The sequence below is a fragment of the Macaca thibetana genome, chromosome 3 (genome assembly GCF_024542745.1).
Source record: "Macaca thibetana thibetana isolate TM-01 chromosome 3, ASM2454274v1, whole genome shotgun sequence".
Classification (NCBI taxonomy): domain Eukaryota; kingdom Metazoa; phylum Chordata; class Mammalia; order Primates; family Cercopithecidae; genus Macaca; species Macaca thibetana.
The window spans coordinates 176,290,955-176,310,926 of record NC_065580.1 but is presented as its reverse complement, the minus strand read 5'-3'; the positions used below and the strand labels follow the sequence as shown (position 1 = coordinate 176,310,926).

At 36.9% G+C, this 19,972-nt stretch overlaps 1 protein-coding gene and 1 pseudogene across 3 annotated transcripts in view; one reads left to right on the top strand and one right to left on the bottom strand.

Annotated features, from left to right (window-relative positions):
- Window positions 1-19,972, bottom strand: part of LOC126949611 (ATP synthase subunit f, mitochondrial-like) — a 739,455-nt gene that overhangs the window by 5,791 nt on the left and 713,692 nt on the right. The gene's annotated exons all lie outside the window — the stretch shown is intronic.
- LOC126949610 (heat shock cognate 71 kDa protein-like) lies at window positions 3,467-5,986 on the top strand (annotated as a pseudogene). Its single transcript, XR_007723861.1, has 2 exons — window positions 3,467-4,047; window positions 4,342-5,986. The product of XR_007723861.1 is annotated as a heat shock cognate 71 kDa protein-like (transcript).

Genomic DNA, 19,972 nt, shown 5'->3' with positions numbered 1-19,972 from the left:
ACATTGTATTGTCTGAGTTAATCAATAACGTTCTAAGGAGAAACCTTCTCAGTTATTCAACTGTTATCTAAGCAGAATTCCTCATTCCATTAATGTTTTAAGAATGGAATTTGAGGTTTATAAGTAAAGGTCATAATTTAAATGCAGCTTTTTAATACATTTAACATTTAATGACTTCCTATACTAAGATATAGGGAAACAACAGTAAAATGCATTACTTTTCCAGCTTTACTGATTTAGGGAAAAAGAAGAGAAGTGACGCATCTTCAGGAATTGGGGGCCTGAAAATAATTGGCATTGATAGTAAATCTAGTAGCCATATATTGATAGACTGACATATAGGGAATTGTTTCTTTCAGATCAAAACTTCAATTTCTTTTGACACATCAAAGTTATTAATTTATGTTCAATTTAGTTTTAAGTCTAGCTTTAGTTTTGTATTGGGGTCTTTTTAAAATTTACACTTTATGAAAGGTCTGTAGCTCTATTCTCATCCAGTTAATTCAACAGGAGCTACTTACAATGTCTTATTTTCCGTGCATTAAAGATGGATGGCAATCTACACCCTATCTAAATGTTAAACTGCACCAGAAGGTGATGTGTACAATTCAAATTAAAAGAGACCCCATTGTCAGTTTGTTTCTATGTGACTGGAGGATAAAGTAGAAATAACTTAAAATTCATTTGTATTTTGAGAATTTTACAAGAGTGGCTAATTTAACTCTCAAGATAACGTCATATAAAATACATACTGGTTCTCTCTCTCTTTCTTGCCATATCCCTTGCCCCATTTTAGTTTAAGTTTAGGAAAGTGAAACTTTAAAACTTTAATTATGTCGATAATTACTCAGAGCTTTGTCTGCCTGATTCCAAAGTCACTAGTTTATTTTTCTTTATTTAAGAAAATAAGGAGTTTCATAAATCAGATTCCTGCACTGGGAGCTCCTTCTTATAGACTGAATTGAGGAAAATAGCACAACCTGCTTTGAGAGAATAACTCCTCTTTAATATAACTGATTAATTCTTCTCTTTTGAAGACCAAAAAAGGGATTAAATCAAGATTCAACAGAGAATTCTGATAACAATTTGCATCTTTTACCTGCCCAATCATTGATAGTATGCTTTTATCTGGTATTATGGATGTAAAATATATCATTAAATTGTACTTATATAAAACACGAATTGTGACCTAAACTTCAACTAAACTTTGTCTCCCATCATCTCTTTAAACAGTATTTGGTGAGTATAATCTGACTTGCTCCTTTATGGAAGCTCCTATAGATGGGTTGGCCTTTCTGCTCTCTTATAGGAAATAAACAAATGTATGATTCTCATTGTCTCAAGAAGTCTGACTTCAGGACATTAAATGTTCAGTCCAAGATGTGAATCAATACTGTGAATCTTATTTAATGTAAAATCTTCCTCCCTTTTAAGATAAGAACTTGATTGAATTTGAAACTCTACTCCATAAGACAAGAAGATTTAAAGGTCAGACTGTTGGGTTCAGTGACTTGCATTTATTTTCCTTTTTGTTCACTCCGTCCCCCAAATTAGCTAGCTAGTATATCTGTGCACCAGTGTTGGTTAAGTGGAAAGTGGGACCAGCCACAGGAAAGGGAACAGGGAACCTTTTATTTGATTGGGTCCCATTATGACTTGGATGCACTCTCACAGAATCTGGCAAACGTTTCTTTTGAAATCTCATTCTTAGTCTCCTCTCTCCTGCAATTATCTCATTTTGAATGGAAACATCTCTGCATCTTTAATGAAAGTGGTTACGTACAACACTCCTTAGCCCTAGGCACCTGGTAGCCCCCTGCAGCCTCTTTTTGTTGAGATTTCCCACCTATCTAGGTAGTCTTATTGGACAGGACAGGAGATAACTGCTCCCCAGATTACTCCCTCCTACATGGCATGTATCTGAGTCATGAAGAAAACATACCTTTTGTCTCACCACTCTGGAGTATCAGGGCAGTCCAGGGTGTTAAGACTCTCTTGGCCCTGCCCTACTAGAAGTCCACAGACCAGAATGATCCCAAATGCAGATGGAGCTGCTGAAACTCTAGAGAATCCCGCTGCCCTTTAACTGAAGGGAGGAGTATCACTCCCTTCTCCTTCCTGGGAGATGGGATGGAAATATCAGTGTGTTCCTTTCTGCAAAATAGCCTCCCACAATCATTCAGCTTTTCTGATTTTTTAAATGTTAGTTGAAAAAGAAAGCAATGCTTGAGAGTCATGAGATAAGTTTGGATGTGTTTTTGTTGTTGTTGTTGTTTTTAGCTATGCATGTTGATTTGTCTATTTTGGACTTTCATAGAGGATATTGGCACCTCAATTGAAACAGACCACGAGAGTTAAATGTAAGCATTCTATTACAGGTATTTGATAATTTTACCATTTGTCAAGATATCATAGCTAGCCATAAAAACATGGAAAAAGCAGGGAGTAAACGTATCTGAAGCCTGTTTCATGCTAATGTGAAGGATAATAAGATATTAGATCTCAAACCTACATGTAAATATTAAAACAGGCACTATATAGGCCAGGCAAACAAATAACACTCTGGGTGTATTTAATAGGAAGAAATACAATACAGACAATTAGAAGCTTGCATGGTAGTCTGGAAGAGCTGGGGAATCCAAGTCCCAAGAAACACCTGGCATACTATCTCAGCTGCCGGTAGAGCCAAAATGAACAATTTGCTCATCTGGAAACATAGAGCAAAATCTCACATCTAATGTCTATAGCTCTCCTAGTACTTGCCTACCTGGAGAATGCACTAAAGAATAATGGCTTTCTTTTTTTTTTTTTTTTTTAAATTTTTGTGACAGTCTTGTTCTGTCTCCCACGCTGGAGTGCAAAGACGTGATCTCGGCTCACTGCAACCTCCGCCTCCTGGGTTCAAGAGATTTTCCTGCCTCAACCTCCCAAGTAGGTGGGATTACAGGCACCCACCATCATGCCCAGCTAATTTTTGTATTTTCAGTAGAGACGAGGTTTCACCATGTTGACCAGGCTGGTTTCCAACTCCCAGTGTCCCCGATCAACACTCCTCGGCCTCCCAAAGTGTTAGGATTAAAGGTGTAATCCTAACAGGTGAGCCATTGCACCAGCAGGAATGATGGCTCTCAATGCCTCTCATCAGCAAAGCCTAATTTACAGCACAACTAAAAGGGATTACCCTGTGTTCCCCAGGGAAGAGTGTAGGAGGGGGTGAAAATAGTGCTGAGTGAACAACAGACATTCCCACACAGAGATGAACATAACTTAAGTTGCTAAAACCTAGCAAAGATAAAGTGGAAAAAATTCTTAAAACTAAGTTTGGCAGCAGGAGTGAAAAATTATAAATCATCTCAGCAACATGTGACCTCAAATAAACACATGAATTAACAAATACTCTGTAAAAATACTGCCATACTTTGATATGAAAGAACACCGAACATTCATTAAATTTGCCTGCAGCTCTGGGGGCTCCTGTGGCTTTCTTCTTTATCGGAGCCAGGCCTACACACCAGCAACCATGTCCAAGGGACCTGCAGTTGTATTGATCTTGGCACCACCTACTCTTGTATGCGTGTTTTCCAGCACGGAAAAGTAGAGATAATTGCCAATGATCAGGGAAACGGAACCACTCCAAGCTATGTTGCCTTTACGGACACTGAACAGTTGATCAATGATGCTGCAAAGAATCAAGTTGCAATGAACCCCACTAACACAGTTTTTGATGCCAAACATCTGATTGGATGCAGATTTGATGATGCTGTTGTCCAGTCTGATATGAAGCATTGGCCCTTCATGGTGGTGAATGATGCTGGCAGGCCCAAGGTCCAAGTAGAATACAAGGGAGAGACCAAAAGCTTCTATCCAGAGGAGGTATCCTCTGTGGTTCTGGCAAAAATGAAGGAAATTGCAGAAGCCTACCTTGGGAAGACTGTTACCAATGCTCTGGTCACAGTGCGAGCCTACTTTAATGTGTCTCAGCGTCAGACTACCAAACATGCTGTAACTATTGTTGGTCTCAATGTACTTAGAATTATTAATGAGCCTGTAATCCCAGCACTTTGGGAGGCCGAGGTGGGCGGATCACGAGGTCAGGAGATCGAGACCATCCTGGCTAACATGGTGAAACCCCGTCTCTACTAAAAAATACAAAAAATTAGCCGGGCGTGGTGGCGGCGCCTGTAGTCCCAACTACTGGGAGGCTGAGGCAGGAGAATGGCGTGAACCCGGGAGGCGGAGCTTGCAGTGAGCCGAGATCGCGCCACCGCACTCCAGCCTGGGAGACAAAGTGAGACTCCTCCTCAATAAAAAAAAAAAAAAAAAAAAAGAATTATTAATGAGCCAACGGCTGCTGCTATTGCTTATGGCTTAAACAAAAAGGTTGGAGCAGAAAGAAACGTGCTGATCTTTGACCTGGTAGGTGGCATTTTCGGAGTGTCAGTCCTCACTATTGAGTATGGAATCTTTGAGATCAAGTCCACAGCCAGAGACACACACTTGGGTGGAGAAGATTTTGACAACCGAATGGTCAACCATTTTATTGCTGAATTCAAGTGCAAGCATAAGAAGGGCATCAGTGAGAACAAGAGAGCTGTTAGACGCCTCTGTACTGCTTGTGAATGTGCTAAGCATACTCTCTTCCAGCACCCAGGCCAGTGTTGAGATCGATTGTCTCTATGAAAGAATCGACTTCTATACCTCCATTACCCATGCCCAATTTGAAGAATTGAATGCTGACCTCTTCCACGGAACCCTGGACCCAGTAGAGAAAGCCCTTCGAGATGCCAAACTAGACAAGTCACAGATTCATGATATTGTCCTAGTTGGTGGTTCTACTCTTATCCGCAAGATTCAGAAGCTTCTCCAAGACTTTTCCAATGGAAAAGAACTGAATAAGAGCATCAACCCTGATGAAGCTGTTGCATCTGGTATAGCTGTCCAGGCAGCCATTGTGTCTGGAGACAAGTCTGAAAATGTTCAAGTTTGCTGCTCTTTGATGTCACTCCTCTTTCCCTTGGTATTGAAACTGCTGGTGGTATCATGACCGTTCTCATCAAGCGTAATACCACCATTCCTACCAAGCAGACACAGACCTTCACTACCTATTCTGACAACCAGCCTGGTGTGCTTATTCAGGTGTGCTTATGAAGGTGAGTGTGCCATGACCAAGGATAACAACTTGCTTGGCAAGTTTGAACTCATGGGCATACCTCCTGCACCCCGAGGTGTTCCTCAGATTGAAGTCATTTTTTACATTGATGCCAATGGTATCCTCAATGTCTCTGCTGTGGACAAGAATACAGGAAAAGAGAATAAGCTTACTGTTACTAATGACAAGGGTCGTTTGAGCAAGGAAGATATTGAACGTATGTTCCAGGAAGCTGAGAAGTACAAAGCTGAAGATGAGAAGCAGAGGGACAAGGTGTCATCCAAGAATTCACTTGAGTCCTATGCATTCAACATGAAAGCAACTGTCGAAGATGAGAAACTTCAAGGCAAGATTAACGATGAGGACAAACAGAAGATTTTGGACAAGTGTAATGAAATTATCAACTGACTCGATAAGAATCACACTGCCGAGAAGGAAGCATTTGAACATCAGCAGAAAGAGCTGGAGAAAGTTTGCAACCCCATCATCACCAAGCTGTACCAGAGTGCAGGAGGCATGCCAGGAGGAATACCTGGGGGATTCCCTGGTAGTGGAGCTCCTCCCTCTGGTGGTGCTTCCTCAGGGCCCACCATTGAAGAGGTTGATTAAGCCAACCCAAGTATAGATATAGCATTGTTCCACAAATTTAAAACATTTGAAAGAGCTAAATTTGCAGCAAATTCTGTGGCAGTTTTATAAAGTTAAGCTGCTATAGTAAGTCACTGGACATTCTCAATACTTGAATATGGAACATGCACAGGGGAAGGAAATAACATTGCACTTTATAAACACTGTATTGTAAGTGGAATTAAATAAAACTATTTAAAATAGGCACCAAAAAAAGAAAGAACATAGAATTGAGTTAGTTCTAAGAACGTCCATGTACGTGTGGATACATAGATACAATTATCTAAAGGATAATTGCTGTAGATGTCAATCTAGATAATTGTAGTGGATGTCAATCTATCGTCTTCAAAAACATATGAACTGAATTAACCAATTATCCTGGTACTTTTCAATTTTCCAGTAAAAGTGACCTTCCTTTAGAGAAAGCACATAATCAGATTTATGTTTTATGAATCTGAGATATGATGAAGAGCAGTGCATTGTAACAGGCTTAAACTCATCTTCTTTTAATCTTTTTTGTTGAAAATATTTAATTTGTTGTTACTTATTCTGCTCAATATGTTGACTTAAATCTTTTTCTTTGTTTTTATTTATGTATTTTTTTATTATTATTATATTTTAAGTTCTAGGGTACATGTGCATAACGTGCAGGTTTGTTACATATGTGTACTTGTGCCATTTTGGTGTGCTGCACCCATCAACTCATCAGCACACATCAACTCGTCCTTTATATCAGGTATAACTCCCAATGCAATCCCTCCCCACTTCCCCCTCCCCATAATAGACCCCAGTGTGAGATGTTCCCCTTCCCGAGTCCAAGTGATCTCATTGTTCAGTTCCCACCTATGAGTGAGAACATGCAGTGCTTGGTTTTGTTTTTATACTTTAAGTTCTGGGATACATTGTCTCAGCCCAAAATCTCAGCAAAGTCTCAGGATACAAAATCTATGTGCAAAAATCACAAGGATTCCTGTGCACCAATAATAGACAAACAGATAGCAAAATCATGAGCAAACTCCCATTCATGATTGCTACAAAGAGAATAAAATACCTAGGAATACAACTTACAAGGGATGTGAAGGACCTCTTCAAGGAGAACTATAAACCACAGCTCAAAGAAATAAGAGAGTACACAAACAAAATGAAAAACATTCCATGCTCATGGATAGGAAGAGTCAATATCGTGTAAATGGCCATACTCCCCAAAGTAATTTACAGATTCAATGTGATTCCCATCAAGCTACTATTGACTTTCTTCACAGAATTAGAAAAAAACTACTTTAACTTTCATATGGAAGCAAAAAAGAGCTCATATAGCCAAGACAATCCTAAGCAAAAAGAACAAAGCTAGAGGCATCACACTACCTAACTTCAAACTATATGACAAGGCTACAGTAAGCAAAACAGCATGGTACTGGTGCCAAAACAGAGATACAGACCAATGGAACAGAACAGAGGCCTTAGAAATAACACCACACATCTACAACCACCTGATCTTTGCCAAACCTGATGAAAACAAGCAATGGGGAAAGGATTCCCTATTTAATAAGTGGTGTTGGGAAAACTGGCTAGCCATATGCAGAAAACTGAAACTGGACCCCTTTCTTACACCTTTTACAAAAATTAACTCAAGATAGATTAAAGATTTAAACGTAAGACCTAAAACAGTAACAACCCTAGAAGAAAACCTAGGCAATACCATTCAGGATATAGGTATGAGCAAAGACTTCATGACTAAAACACCAAAAGCAATTGCAACAGAAACCAAAATTGACAAAAGGGACCTAATTAAACTAAAGAGCTTCTGCACGGCAAAATAAACTATCATCAGAGCAAACAGGCAACCTACAGAATGGGAGAAAATGTGTGCAATCCACCCATCTGGCAAAGGGCTAATATGCAGAATCTACAGGGAACTTAAATTTACATGAAAAAAAGCAAACAGCCCCATCAAAAAGTGGGTGAAGGATATGAACAGACACTTTCAAAAGAAGAAATTTATGGGGCCAACAAACAAATGGAAAAAGTTCATCATCACTGGTCATTAGAAAAATGCAAATCAAAACCAAAATGAGATACCATCTCATGTCCATTAGAATGGTGATCACTAAAAAGTCAGGAAACAGTATTTTATTGATGATTTTTGTGTGAATGTTCATCAGGGATATTGGTCTAAAATTCTCTTTTTTTGTTGTGTCTCTGCAAGGCTTTGGTATCAGAATGATGTTGACCTCATAAAATGAGTTAGGGAGGATTCCCTCTTTTTCTATTGATTGGAATAACTTCAGAAGGAACGGTACCAGCTCCTCCTTATACCTCTGGTAGAATTTGGCAGTGAGTCCCTCTGGTACTGGACTTTTTTGGTTGATAGGCTATTAATTATTGCCTCAATTTCAGAGTCTGTCATTGGTCTATTCAGGGATTCAACTTCTTCCTGGTTTAGTCTTGAGAGAGTGTATGTGTCCAGGAATTTCTCCATTTCTTCTAGTTATTTCTAGTTTAGTTCTAGTTTATTTTCTAGTTTATTTACTAGAGGTGTTAATAGTATTCTATAAAATACTGGCAAACCAAATCCAGCAGCACATCAAAAAGCTTATCCACCATGATCAAGTGGGCTTCATCCCTGGGATGCAAGGCTAGTTCAACATATGCAAAATCAATAAACGTAATCCAGCATATAAACAGAACCAAAGACAAAAACCACATGATTATCTCAATAGATGCAGAAAAGGCCTTTGACAAAATTCAACAGTCCTTCATGCTAAAAACTCTCAATAAATTTAGTATTGATGGAACATATCTCAAAATAATAAGAGCTAATTATGACAAACCCACAGACAATATCATACTGAATGGACAAAAACTGGAAGCATTCCCCTTGAAAACTGGCACAAGATGGATGCCCTCTCTTACCACTCCTATTCAACATAGTGTTGGAAGTTCTGGCCAGGGCAATCAGGCAAGAGAAAGAAATAAAGTGTATTCAATTAGGAAAAGAGGAAGTCAAATTGTCTCTGTTTGCAGAAGACATGATTGCATATTTAGAAAACCCCATGGTCTCAGCCCAAAATCTCCTTAAGCTGATAAGCAACTTCAGCAAAGTCTCAGTACACAAAATCAATGTGCAAAATTCACTAGCATTCTTATACACCAATAACAGACAAACAGAGAGCCAAATCAGGAGTGAACTCCCATTCACAATTGCTTCAAAGAGAATAAAATACCTAGGAATCCAACTTTCAAGGGATGTGAAGTACCTCTTCAAGGAGAACTACAAACCACTGCCCAATGAAATATAAGAGGACACAAACAAATGGGAGAACATTCCATGCTCATGGATAGGAAGAATCAATATCATGAAAATGGCCATACTGCCCAAGGTAATTTATAGATTCAATGCCATCCCCATTAAGCTACCAATGATTTTCTTCACAGAATTGGAAAAAACTGCTTTAAAGTTCATATGGAACCAAAAAAGAGCCCGCATTGCCAAGACAGTCCTAAGCCAAAAGAACAAAACAGGAGGCATCACGCTACCTGACCTCAAACTATACTACAGTAACCCAAACAGCATGGTACTGGTACCAAAACAGAGATATAGACCAATGGAACAGAACAGAGCCCTCAGAAATAATACCACACATCTACAACCATCTGATCTTTGACAAACCTGACAACAAGAAATGGGGAAAGGATTCTCTATTTAATAAATGGTGCTGGGAAAACTGGCTAGCCATAAGTAGAAAGCTGAAACTGGATCCCTTCCTTACACCTTATACAAAAATTAATTCAAGATGGAATAGAGACTTAAATGTTAGACCTAAAACCATTAAAACCCTAGAAGAAAACCTAGGCAGTACCATTCAGGACATAGGCATAGGCAAGGACGTAATGTCTACAACACCAAAAGCAACGGCAACAAAAGCCAACATTGACAAATGGAATCTAATTAAACTAAAGAGCTTCTGCACAGCAAAAGAAACTACCATCAGAGTGAACAGGCAACCTACAGAATGGGAGAAAATTTTTGCAATCTACTCATCTGACAAAGGGCTAATATCCAGAACCTTAAAAGAACTCAAACAAATTTACAAGAAAAAAACAACCCCATCAAAAAGTAGGCAAAGGATATGAAGAGACACTTCTCAAAAGAAGACATTTATGCAGCCAACAGACACATGAAAAAATGCTCACCACCACTTGCCATCAGAGAAATGCAAATCAAAACCACAATGAGATACCATCTCACACTAGATAGAATGGCGATCATTAAAAAGTCAGGAAACAATAGGTGCTGGAGAGGATGTGGAGAAATAGGAACAGTTTTAGACTGTTGGTGGGACTGTAAACTAGTTCAACCATTGTGGAAGACAGTGTGGCGATTCCTCAAGGATCTAGAACTAGAAATGTCATTTGACCCAACCATCCCATTACTGGGTAAATACCCAAAGGATTATAAATCATGCTGCTATAAAGACACATGCACACATATGTTTTTTGTGGCACTATTCACAATAGCAAAGACTTGGAACCAACCCAAATGTCCATGAATGACAGACTGGATTAAGAAAATGTGGCACATATACACCATGGAATACTAGGCAGCCATAAAAAAGGATGAGTTTGTGTCTTTTGTAGGGACATGGATGCAGCTGGAAACCATCATTCTCAGCAAACTATCACAAGAACAGAAAACCAAACACTGCATGTTCTCACTCATAGGTGGGAATTGAACAATGAGATTACTTGGACACAGGAAGGGGAACATCACACACTGGGGCCTGTTGTGGGGTGGGATGCAAGGGGAAGGGTAGCATTAAGAGATATACCTAATGTAAATGACGAGTTTACATTGGGTGCAGCACACCAACATGGCACATGTATACATATGTAACAAACCTGCACGTTGTCCACATGTACCCTAGATCTTAAAGTATAATAAAAAATTAAAAAAATAAAACAAAGTCAGGAAACAAAAGATGCTGGAGAGGATGTGGAGAAATAGGAATGCTTTTATACTGTTGGTGGGAGTGTAAATTAGTTCAACCATTGTGGAGGATAGTATGGCAATTCCTCAAAGATCTAGAACTAGAATTACCGACCCAGCAATCCCATTACTGGGCATATACCCAAAGGATTATAAATCATCCATTTAATTTTTTTGATATTCACCAAACACTTCAGCAAAGATCTCAAGCAAGTAAAAAAAATTTTAACAAAAAAAATGACAAAAAAACTTGCTCCCAATAGCAGTGCTTGTATGTTAGTTGCCTGTCTATTAACTGGCAACCCATAGCAGATATTGTTTAAAGCATACCAAAGTAATACAATGGCAGAGACATCTAACAGTTTAACATAGGGCACACTTCATTAACTTTATCAAGGAGCCACTGACATACATCACAGTACATTCCGGATTGTTTACTTTACACACAAACACACATAAAAGAAAAAAAAAAATGACAAATGGCATTTAAGAAATGAGATATTCTGATTTTTAAAAGCTATTGCCCTGCAGGAGAATCGCTTGAACCCAGGAGGTGAAGGTTGCAGTGAACTGAGATCGCGCCATTGCACTCTAGCCCGGGTGACAACAGTGAAACTCCGTATCAATAATAATAACAATAAGAAATAAAAGCAATTCCCCTGAAAGCAAAACATTTTGTATTCTATTATATTGTTCACAATATTAAATCCAGAAACTTGAATTTGGCAAGTGTAAAGCCAAGTGTGACGTATTATTTATTGCTCTCTTCAGACTGGTATAGGGACTTAGATTTCACCTAAAATGCTAATAGTGCTGTTTCTTCAAACAATGTAAAATGAGCTTCCAAGTAAAAAAAAAAATGTGTTTTTCTTGGGTGACTGCTATCCTTTTAAAAAAATAAACAGGGAATATATCTGCAGAAACAGAAAAAAAAATTGATTCGGACAGATTTTAAGCATTTTTTGCCAAGAGTTGTATTTTGTATCAATGTGTATGTAGAATAATATTATAAGAGTTAAAAAAAAAACTATTATTTCAAGTTATGCTTTTTAACTGATGGCAATTTCAAAGTACAGTAAATAACAACAAAAAAAACTTTCTAAGCACTGTATGTCCTTTTGTTTTATTCTCTCATTTTGCTAGTTTCTTCTGTTTGTTATTAGTTTCCGTAATTCACTTCTAGCAGGTCCTTTCGTTCCTCCCATCCTTTGCAAAAGTGGTGGGATTTATCTCCAGTTATTGTATTAGGCAGGTTTCTCCAGAGGAACAGAAACATTAGGATGTATGTATATACCACTCCACTTACTATGAATTCATGTTCTGACAAATTCATCGTGGATTGATAATATCATGTCAAAAATACATTTAAAGCACCTAACTTATGGGACATCATAGCTTAGCCTAGGCTATCTAAACATGTTCAGAACACTTAGCCAACAGTTAGGCAATATCATGTAACACAAAGCATATTTTATAAAACAGTGCTGAATATCTCATGTAATTTATTGAAAACTGTACTAAAAGTGAAAAACAAGATGATTGTATGGTATTTTAGTCCATTCTCACGCTGCTATAAAGAGCTACCTGAGACTGGGTAATTTATGAAGAAAAGAGGTTTAATTGATTCACAGTTCTCAGGCTGCACAGGAGGCATGGTTAAGAGGCCTCAGGAAACTTACAATCATGGCGGAAGGTGGAGGAGAAGAAAGCAGGTCTTACCATGGCAGAGCAGGAGAGAAAGAGAGCGAAGAGGGAGGTGCTACACACACTTTGAAAAAACAGATCTCATGGGAACTCACTCATTATCCTAAAAACAGCAAGGGTTCCGCCCCCATGATCCAGTCCCCTCCCACCAGGCCCCTCCTCCAACACTGAAGACCATAATTCAACATGATATTTGGGTGGGGACATAGAGCCAAACCGTATCATATGGGTACTCCCAGCATGATTTCTACTGAAAGTATATTGCTTTTGCATCATTAGAGAGTTGAAAAATCATTAAATCAAATTGTCCATAAGTCCATGTTTTTTGTATGTATGTATGTACATATTTGTTTATTATAAGGAATTAGCTCACCTGATTATGGAGGCTGAGAAGTTCAAACTCAGAAGAGCTGAGGATATAGCTGTCCTTGGTCTGAAGGTCTGAGAACCAGTAGAGCCAATGATGTAGTTCCAATCTGAGTCTGAGTGTGAAAGCAGGAGAGGACTAATATCTCAGATCAAAGACAGCCAGATGGACAGAAATAATTTTTTATTATTCATTCTTTGTTGTACTCAGGCCTTCAATGGATTGTAAGAGGCCCACCTGCATTGGGGAAGGGAATGTGCCTAAATATCTGCTGATTCAAATGTTAATCTCATCCGGAAACAGCCTCACAGAAACATCCAGATGTTTAACCAAGTATCTCAGCAGCCTACAACCCAATTAAGTTGACACACAAAATTAAGTATCACAGTTACCCATATAAAAATACTTGCATTTGTCTGAAAGAACATTGAATATTAAAATTAAAGTTGTTGGGGGAGCCTGTCAGCCTGACAGTTGACTAATTGGTGTTTGTGAAGTCAAGCACCTTGTTGTCCCTGTAGTGGATAAATTGAGAACCAGCATCATTTATCGTGAGATGAAGTATGATGTTGCCACCTTTTGTACAGTTTAACTCTGCAGTTGTAATATAATTCCAAAAGTTACATTCCCTGTGTTCTCCTCACATCTGGGAGATGAAGAAATAAAAGCATTAAACGTAAGTATAAGGCTTCTACTTATACTTTAAGTATAATAAAAGCCTTAAGTATAAGACTTTTATTTGAAGGAACTGTCTGAAGCATACATAGAATCCGTAATAATTATTAGTACTTATAGACACATTGTTCAGTAAATATTTAGTGAGTGCCTATTATGTTCCAACCACAATTCTAGGATCTAGACATAGGGTAGCCCAGAGTAGAAAATGGCTTTGAGGAGACTGGAGTCTTGCCACACATTTTCTGTAATGAAATAAGTTTAATTGTAGTGAAAAATACCACAACCATCATCATATTCTGATGAGTTGACAGCTGTACATAAGGCACCAAGGTCAAATAATATTTGACCAGCACTATTGTTTACAATGTCAGGTTTTAAAATAATCCTAATTCAAACAGTCTTCACTTCTGTATCAGGGGAAAGGCAGTAAATCACATGTCCTTAAGTCCTTTGAACTAGATCACTATACTTTTGTCTACCACTTACAGGTTACTTAATTCTAAAGACCAAGGGCCTTTTCTGTCACCAATACATCACACAAACCTGGTGTTGGGAGTTCAGTATCCATCATCTCTCCATCTTGTGACTCAAACCTATTTAACAATACATGAGAAAGTTTGGCCCTGTGCTAAATCAACACTCCTGACAGGGGTATAAATAAATTCTGGGGTTGGGAAGCTTTGTCAGCTTCTACACACATGACTTGTGTTGCAGTGGGGACTAGGAGAGCCTTGTCAGCAATTTGTCTGACCTGATCTATTCAGATATGACTATACTTCCTCAGCTTATCTGTGAGATGGGAAAAATCCTACCAGGTAAGGTTATATTTACAACCAAAAATTAAATCACCAACTATTGCATAGAATCTGGAAATGGAGAAATAGCATCTGTGGAATAGCGGTGTTAGTATGAAATGCAGATGGGACAGTGAAGGCTGCAGGTGATGGGGTACTCTAGTTACATGGAATAAGTGACAGCAGGACTCTTGCAGTTGTCAGGACTAAAAATAATGCCCATTCCAGAATATTTAAGCAGCACAGAGAAGCTTTAAAACCAGCTCGTTCATTTCATAGGAAGAGTTCCAACTTGCATAAACATCTGCCGAAAGTGATTTTTAGGTTATTTATGCCAGTGATTGAAATGAAAAAAGAATTGACTGTAACTCTGTCTACAAACATTAAGGGGTAATGCATGGACAATTGCTTAGCTTATGTAATTTATATTCCCAGTTACAGATAAAATGTTGCTCCTGGTTTTCATTTTATGGTTCACACATACACATACAGGTACATATATACACTTACATTCATATGTGTCAATTCAAATATTTAAAATATAATGTGACTTGCACCAGTATCCCAGAATGTCAACCACTTGATTGATTTATAATCTAGTTAATTCTACATGAACAATAATAGTTGAATTTCAGAGATGATGGCATTGTTTTCATAGCAGATGACATTTTTGTTTTATTAAGCGCCACAGTTCAGACTGCTGTGAGTCGGAACAATGTGTCTGCAGTTACAAATCAACAGTTATTTCAGATTATTTTCAAATGTATTTCAGGACTCCTCTCTGGTTTCTTGATGTTTATGGGGTTTTGTTTTGTTCTGTTCCGTATTGTTTTTCTGGCCAGCTTACTTATCTAATTCCATGAAGACTTCTGTATATTTACTTTGTATTGACATACAGCTGAGCAATGACAAAAAGAGGTAAAAATATTTTAAATATCCACCAAAGCATGTTTTTACATATTGACAAAAATAGGGACTGGAGAAATAACGGCATGCAGATCAGTTTGTGGCTTAGATATCTGAAATGTTTATTTTTACTGTTAAGCAGCCCAAGAACAGGAGAGCTGTTTCAGAATCTTTGTTCAATAAAAGGGATCGTGATCCAAATCAAACACTGTCTCATATTTTCAACAAAGCTACTTGACTTTTACAATGGAAGCATTAAGTCTCATTTATTTGTAATGTCTATTGGTGATCATTGTTTGGTTATGACATACATATGAACTCACATATAGCTGAGGGTCAAAATACGAGACTGTATTTTTGAAAGGAGCAGAGGCCTCAACTGTATTGTTCACACTTATTTTACGGACTGATGTATCAACCAGGGAATGACTCTCAGGCACAGTTACTTTCTCAGTGCTTCTCAGATGCTTCTTAGAGTCAAGGTTGAAACCAATGGACTACAGTAATGCTTCCAAATTTTTAATATTCATGCAAACCAGCTGAGTATCTTGGTAAAATGCAGATTCTGATTTAGTAGTATTGGTTGGTTCATGAGAGTAGGAATTTCTACAAAGTTCATTGGTGATGTCAAAATCACTGTTCCATACACTGCATGTTGTATAGTGGGGATCAACAAATATGGCAGCAATAATTGAAAGCTCAGCAAAATGCCACACTTTAAACCACAGCTATATTGTCCAATATTCTTTTGAACAATGCAATACAGAAATCTCAATATTTCCAATTGCAAATAGATGTATATTATAGTTGTTTGCATTTTCCAATGGAGATTTATGATGCATTGCCAAATTGGCCTTTCACTGGTTATGCTACCTATACTTATTTTCCCAAGATCTAATTGTTAATAAATATGCATTATGAGTAACAGTTACATGAAAACCTATAAGTGTTTACATATATTATAAAGCCCATTACACTAAATATGCTATAAGGTAAAAATATAACAAAAATTAATTGGTGTATTATAATAAGAGCAGACTTTTGGGTACTTGTTCGGGAGTATACTCCCTGAACAATTATTACATAAAATTATTACATAAAACATTTAAAAAATTATTGCTAATCAAGATGTTGTATATTATTTCTCTTTGTATTTTCCGATATATACAACTGCTATATATTTCTAAGAGAATTCTGAAGCATCTTAATCATTTTATGAATGAAGAAACCATTAGGCATCACATCAAATCTAGAATTTTTCCTCACATTGATAGCTTTACAGTCACAATCTTCCAAATCCACCAAGGGTTTGCTTTGATTTCATATTGTGGGAACATCTATTTGGTGCAATACAGGAAATAACAAATGTGGTAGTTTGCTCTCATCCATTTCTTAAAATATTTTTTACTCCATATTATGTTTTCCTAGGAGCAAGGCCAAAGTTCTCATTTGTTGCATTTTGGCAATGTGCATTTGGCAAGTTCATTTTATTGCTTGGTTCTGACAAGATGTGTTCAGAAAAGTGGTGAAGTTTCATGCTATTTGTGCAGAATTCCTTCTTTGTTAGTGGTGTGTGCAAAGCCATCTGTTCTCTTTAGAGCAGCAGTGATGACTTGTGTAGGACAGTAAGCACTTGTCAGCGCCTGGAAGACGGTCCTCTGCATAAATCATTATCCTGTCTTTATGTCTCACAAGCAGTGAACCCTTTTTAGGCTGCATTTCTGGCTGAGGTTGGCATACACTGGGGGAAGAGTATCAGAGTCAAGGAGAGTTGCTTATTAAATTACTCATCTCACTTTTACAGAACAGCTGCTAAACCAAACTGGCTAAAATATCTTCGTTATCCACAGCATATGTTTGAATACTGATGCTCACTCTTAGCAATTCAAAGAGCTGAGGCCGTGGAGGTTGATAAATGTTCAGCTTTTAGATACAAAGCAGAGGTTAAACGGATATGTCAAGATGCTTAGCTTGCCCTGCTCTACTTTTAGCTGAAGAATAAATGGTGGCTAACTTACAGCTAGGCTACCATCTAACCCTAGCATGTGAAAAACATAGCGGAAGTATTCATCTATTGCTTTTAACAATGTATTGGCCCCATTTTATTGTATTAGTTTTTTAAATGACAAAACCCCCTTAAAATACTATTCAAATCAGGACAAATCATAGAGTGATATATTTATTCATGCAATAAGATGTGCAAGTACATAAATCCCTAATATAATTTCTTGTGAGGCTTGCCATATTGGAGGCAGACAGTTCAGTACAAAGGACTACTTATTAAAGGCTAATGCATTAAATTATATAACTGTCACAAGATATGGCAATTTGCCTTCTAGAACTTTAAATCAGACCACTAGCAAATTCTCATGGGTCACCGAATATCCATCAAATTACAGCAACTTTTAGTCATGCTTTATCTTGATAGTGTTTGTATCAGTGACCTAGAGATGAAAGGTTTTATAACTCATTACAAATCCCCAATCAATCAAGTGATTCTGATTTGAGGAAAGAAGCTTCATTTTCTTTTTTTATTTTCAGTCAATTCCTAAGTTAATTCCTGAGTTGATTTTAGCTGCAAAATGGAGGATAAAGAAAATCTAGTTTTCACTTTGAACTGTTTTTTTTTCCTACGTAAAGAATTGGCTCAGTTAAAAATTATCATTATTCTTAGCAAATTAAGAAAACATTGAAAATTATGCTGGTATAGGCTGAGTTAAAATTCTTTCTCGTGATAAGTCTTTATTAAATGCATTCGATGGAAGGTCCTTATTTTTAATACTTATGGTTGCATAAGTATTCAAATCTATAGCATTTCACTAGGGCATATATAAACCCATGCAGTATTTAATATATTCTTTGATTAGCCAGATATTTAATCATTCTTATCTATATTTACTGCTCAATCCACAATATCACTGCTAGTTTAAACAAAATTCTGCGTCTGATTTCTTTTACACAGTCAGATTCAGTTCATTCTCAATTCTGAGTATTAAGAAAAAGGGGAATAAAGTAAAGCTCAGGGAAAGTTAAAAATAATCAAAGACTGCATTATTCTTCAAAGGAATTCTTAAGCCATTCTTTCAAATATTGTGAGAAATTCTTTTGTGAAGACTGAATTTATCATATGTGCAAGTTACTGATATTACAGAATATGTGGGAATGTGACCTAATACTAGCAAGAAAGATCAACGTAGAAAATTAGAGTGACAAGGGTCCATTCTTCTGTTAAAATATTGAAAACTGGATCACTTTCAAGAAATTGCAATATGAAACAAATTGTGCCAAAATAGGCATAAGATGTGAAGAGGCATAAAGTTTTATAGAATTTTTAAAAAATAATAATCTGTGTAATTTGGAAAATGTCACTTAAAAACATGAGGCGCAGAAAAGATTCTTCTACTTTTCTTATTTTTTAGGCCTGTTGAAAGAATTCCAGATATTTGCAAAGAAAGCACTTTTGATTTAAAAAATATGTACAAATGGGAAGAATTTTACCTATTCTATACCTACCTTCATTCTAAGTGTTATATAGACATATTCTCAATGATTACATGATAGAGTTGGCTACTCACTGCTTCTACTATTCTTTTCTATACTAGAAAAGTACCCTCATTGGCTATATTGGCTATTGGCAATGTTCGTTTAGCCTGCTCTGTGAATCACTTTTGTTCTAACTCTTCTCTTAATTCCTGAAGGCTGTCTACAATCTGTCTTCTGATGACTGAAATTCTGTGTTTTATACAGTTATTTATTTTCCCTTATATTACACTTACCTATTATTTTACAACATTTTTGAAAGAATGCGAATACAAAATTATGTTTTCTCATATTCTCCACAATACATCATTTTTATAATTAAAAATATTAAATTTATGAACTAGATACACTATGTTTTCATGACAATTATTATAGGATTGCAAAAATAACCTTTCTAAAATTTACTATATAATATTCTGTTTTACAGATACACGGTAAGTTCAGGTATCACTTCTCTGTTGTTAGAGGGCTTTTTTTTACTTTTCTAGTTTTGCATTTTTATAATAGTAGAATTATGAATGAACATCTAAGAGACTAAATCTTCATCTGCCTTTGCAAACATTACTTTAGGGTTTCTTTTAAATTAGTGTATTATTTTTCCACTTCATTGAATCTGTCATTTCAAGGCTTATCAATTTAATTTAGACTAATTCAATGTCATTTTTGAAATCCCATCTTCACTGACCTCTCTGAAGAATTGATTCCACTCAGTGAATTGGCCTTCTTGAGTCTCTCAACTCTTTCACTTTCGGTGGTTAATATTTGATCTAGGCGTGCATACTTCATTTAAGCAGATGCACAGGTAACAACTTCCTTTCATCTCAAACTCTAGGGTTACTCTCTATGTTAAATGAAAACAAACACTATGATTCTTAGTATAATAAAATATTGCCTCAAATTTTTGTCATTGTGGAGCTTCATCTTTCCTAATAATTCACCTCCTGGTCTCTAAATACTAGCATCTACTATATTTTGTTTAGTCTTATGAATACATTCATGATTATCCTGACACACTTTCTTTTTTCTTTATCTTCTTTGTCTTTCCTGATTAGTTTATTTTCCACTTTTTTGGCATTATTTGATAGGCGAATCTTATAGACAGAAATGTGCATAAGTCATAAACATACAGCTTGAGGAATGTGATGGCAGGTATTTTTTTTCCTCATTTCTAATTTCCAAAGAATACATGCAATTTTTAAAAATTATGTATTGTTTTTCTT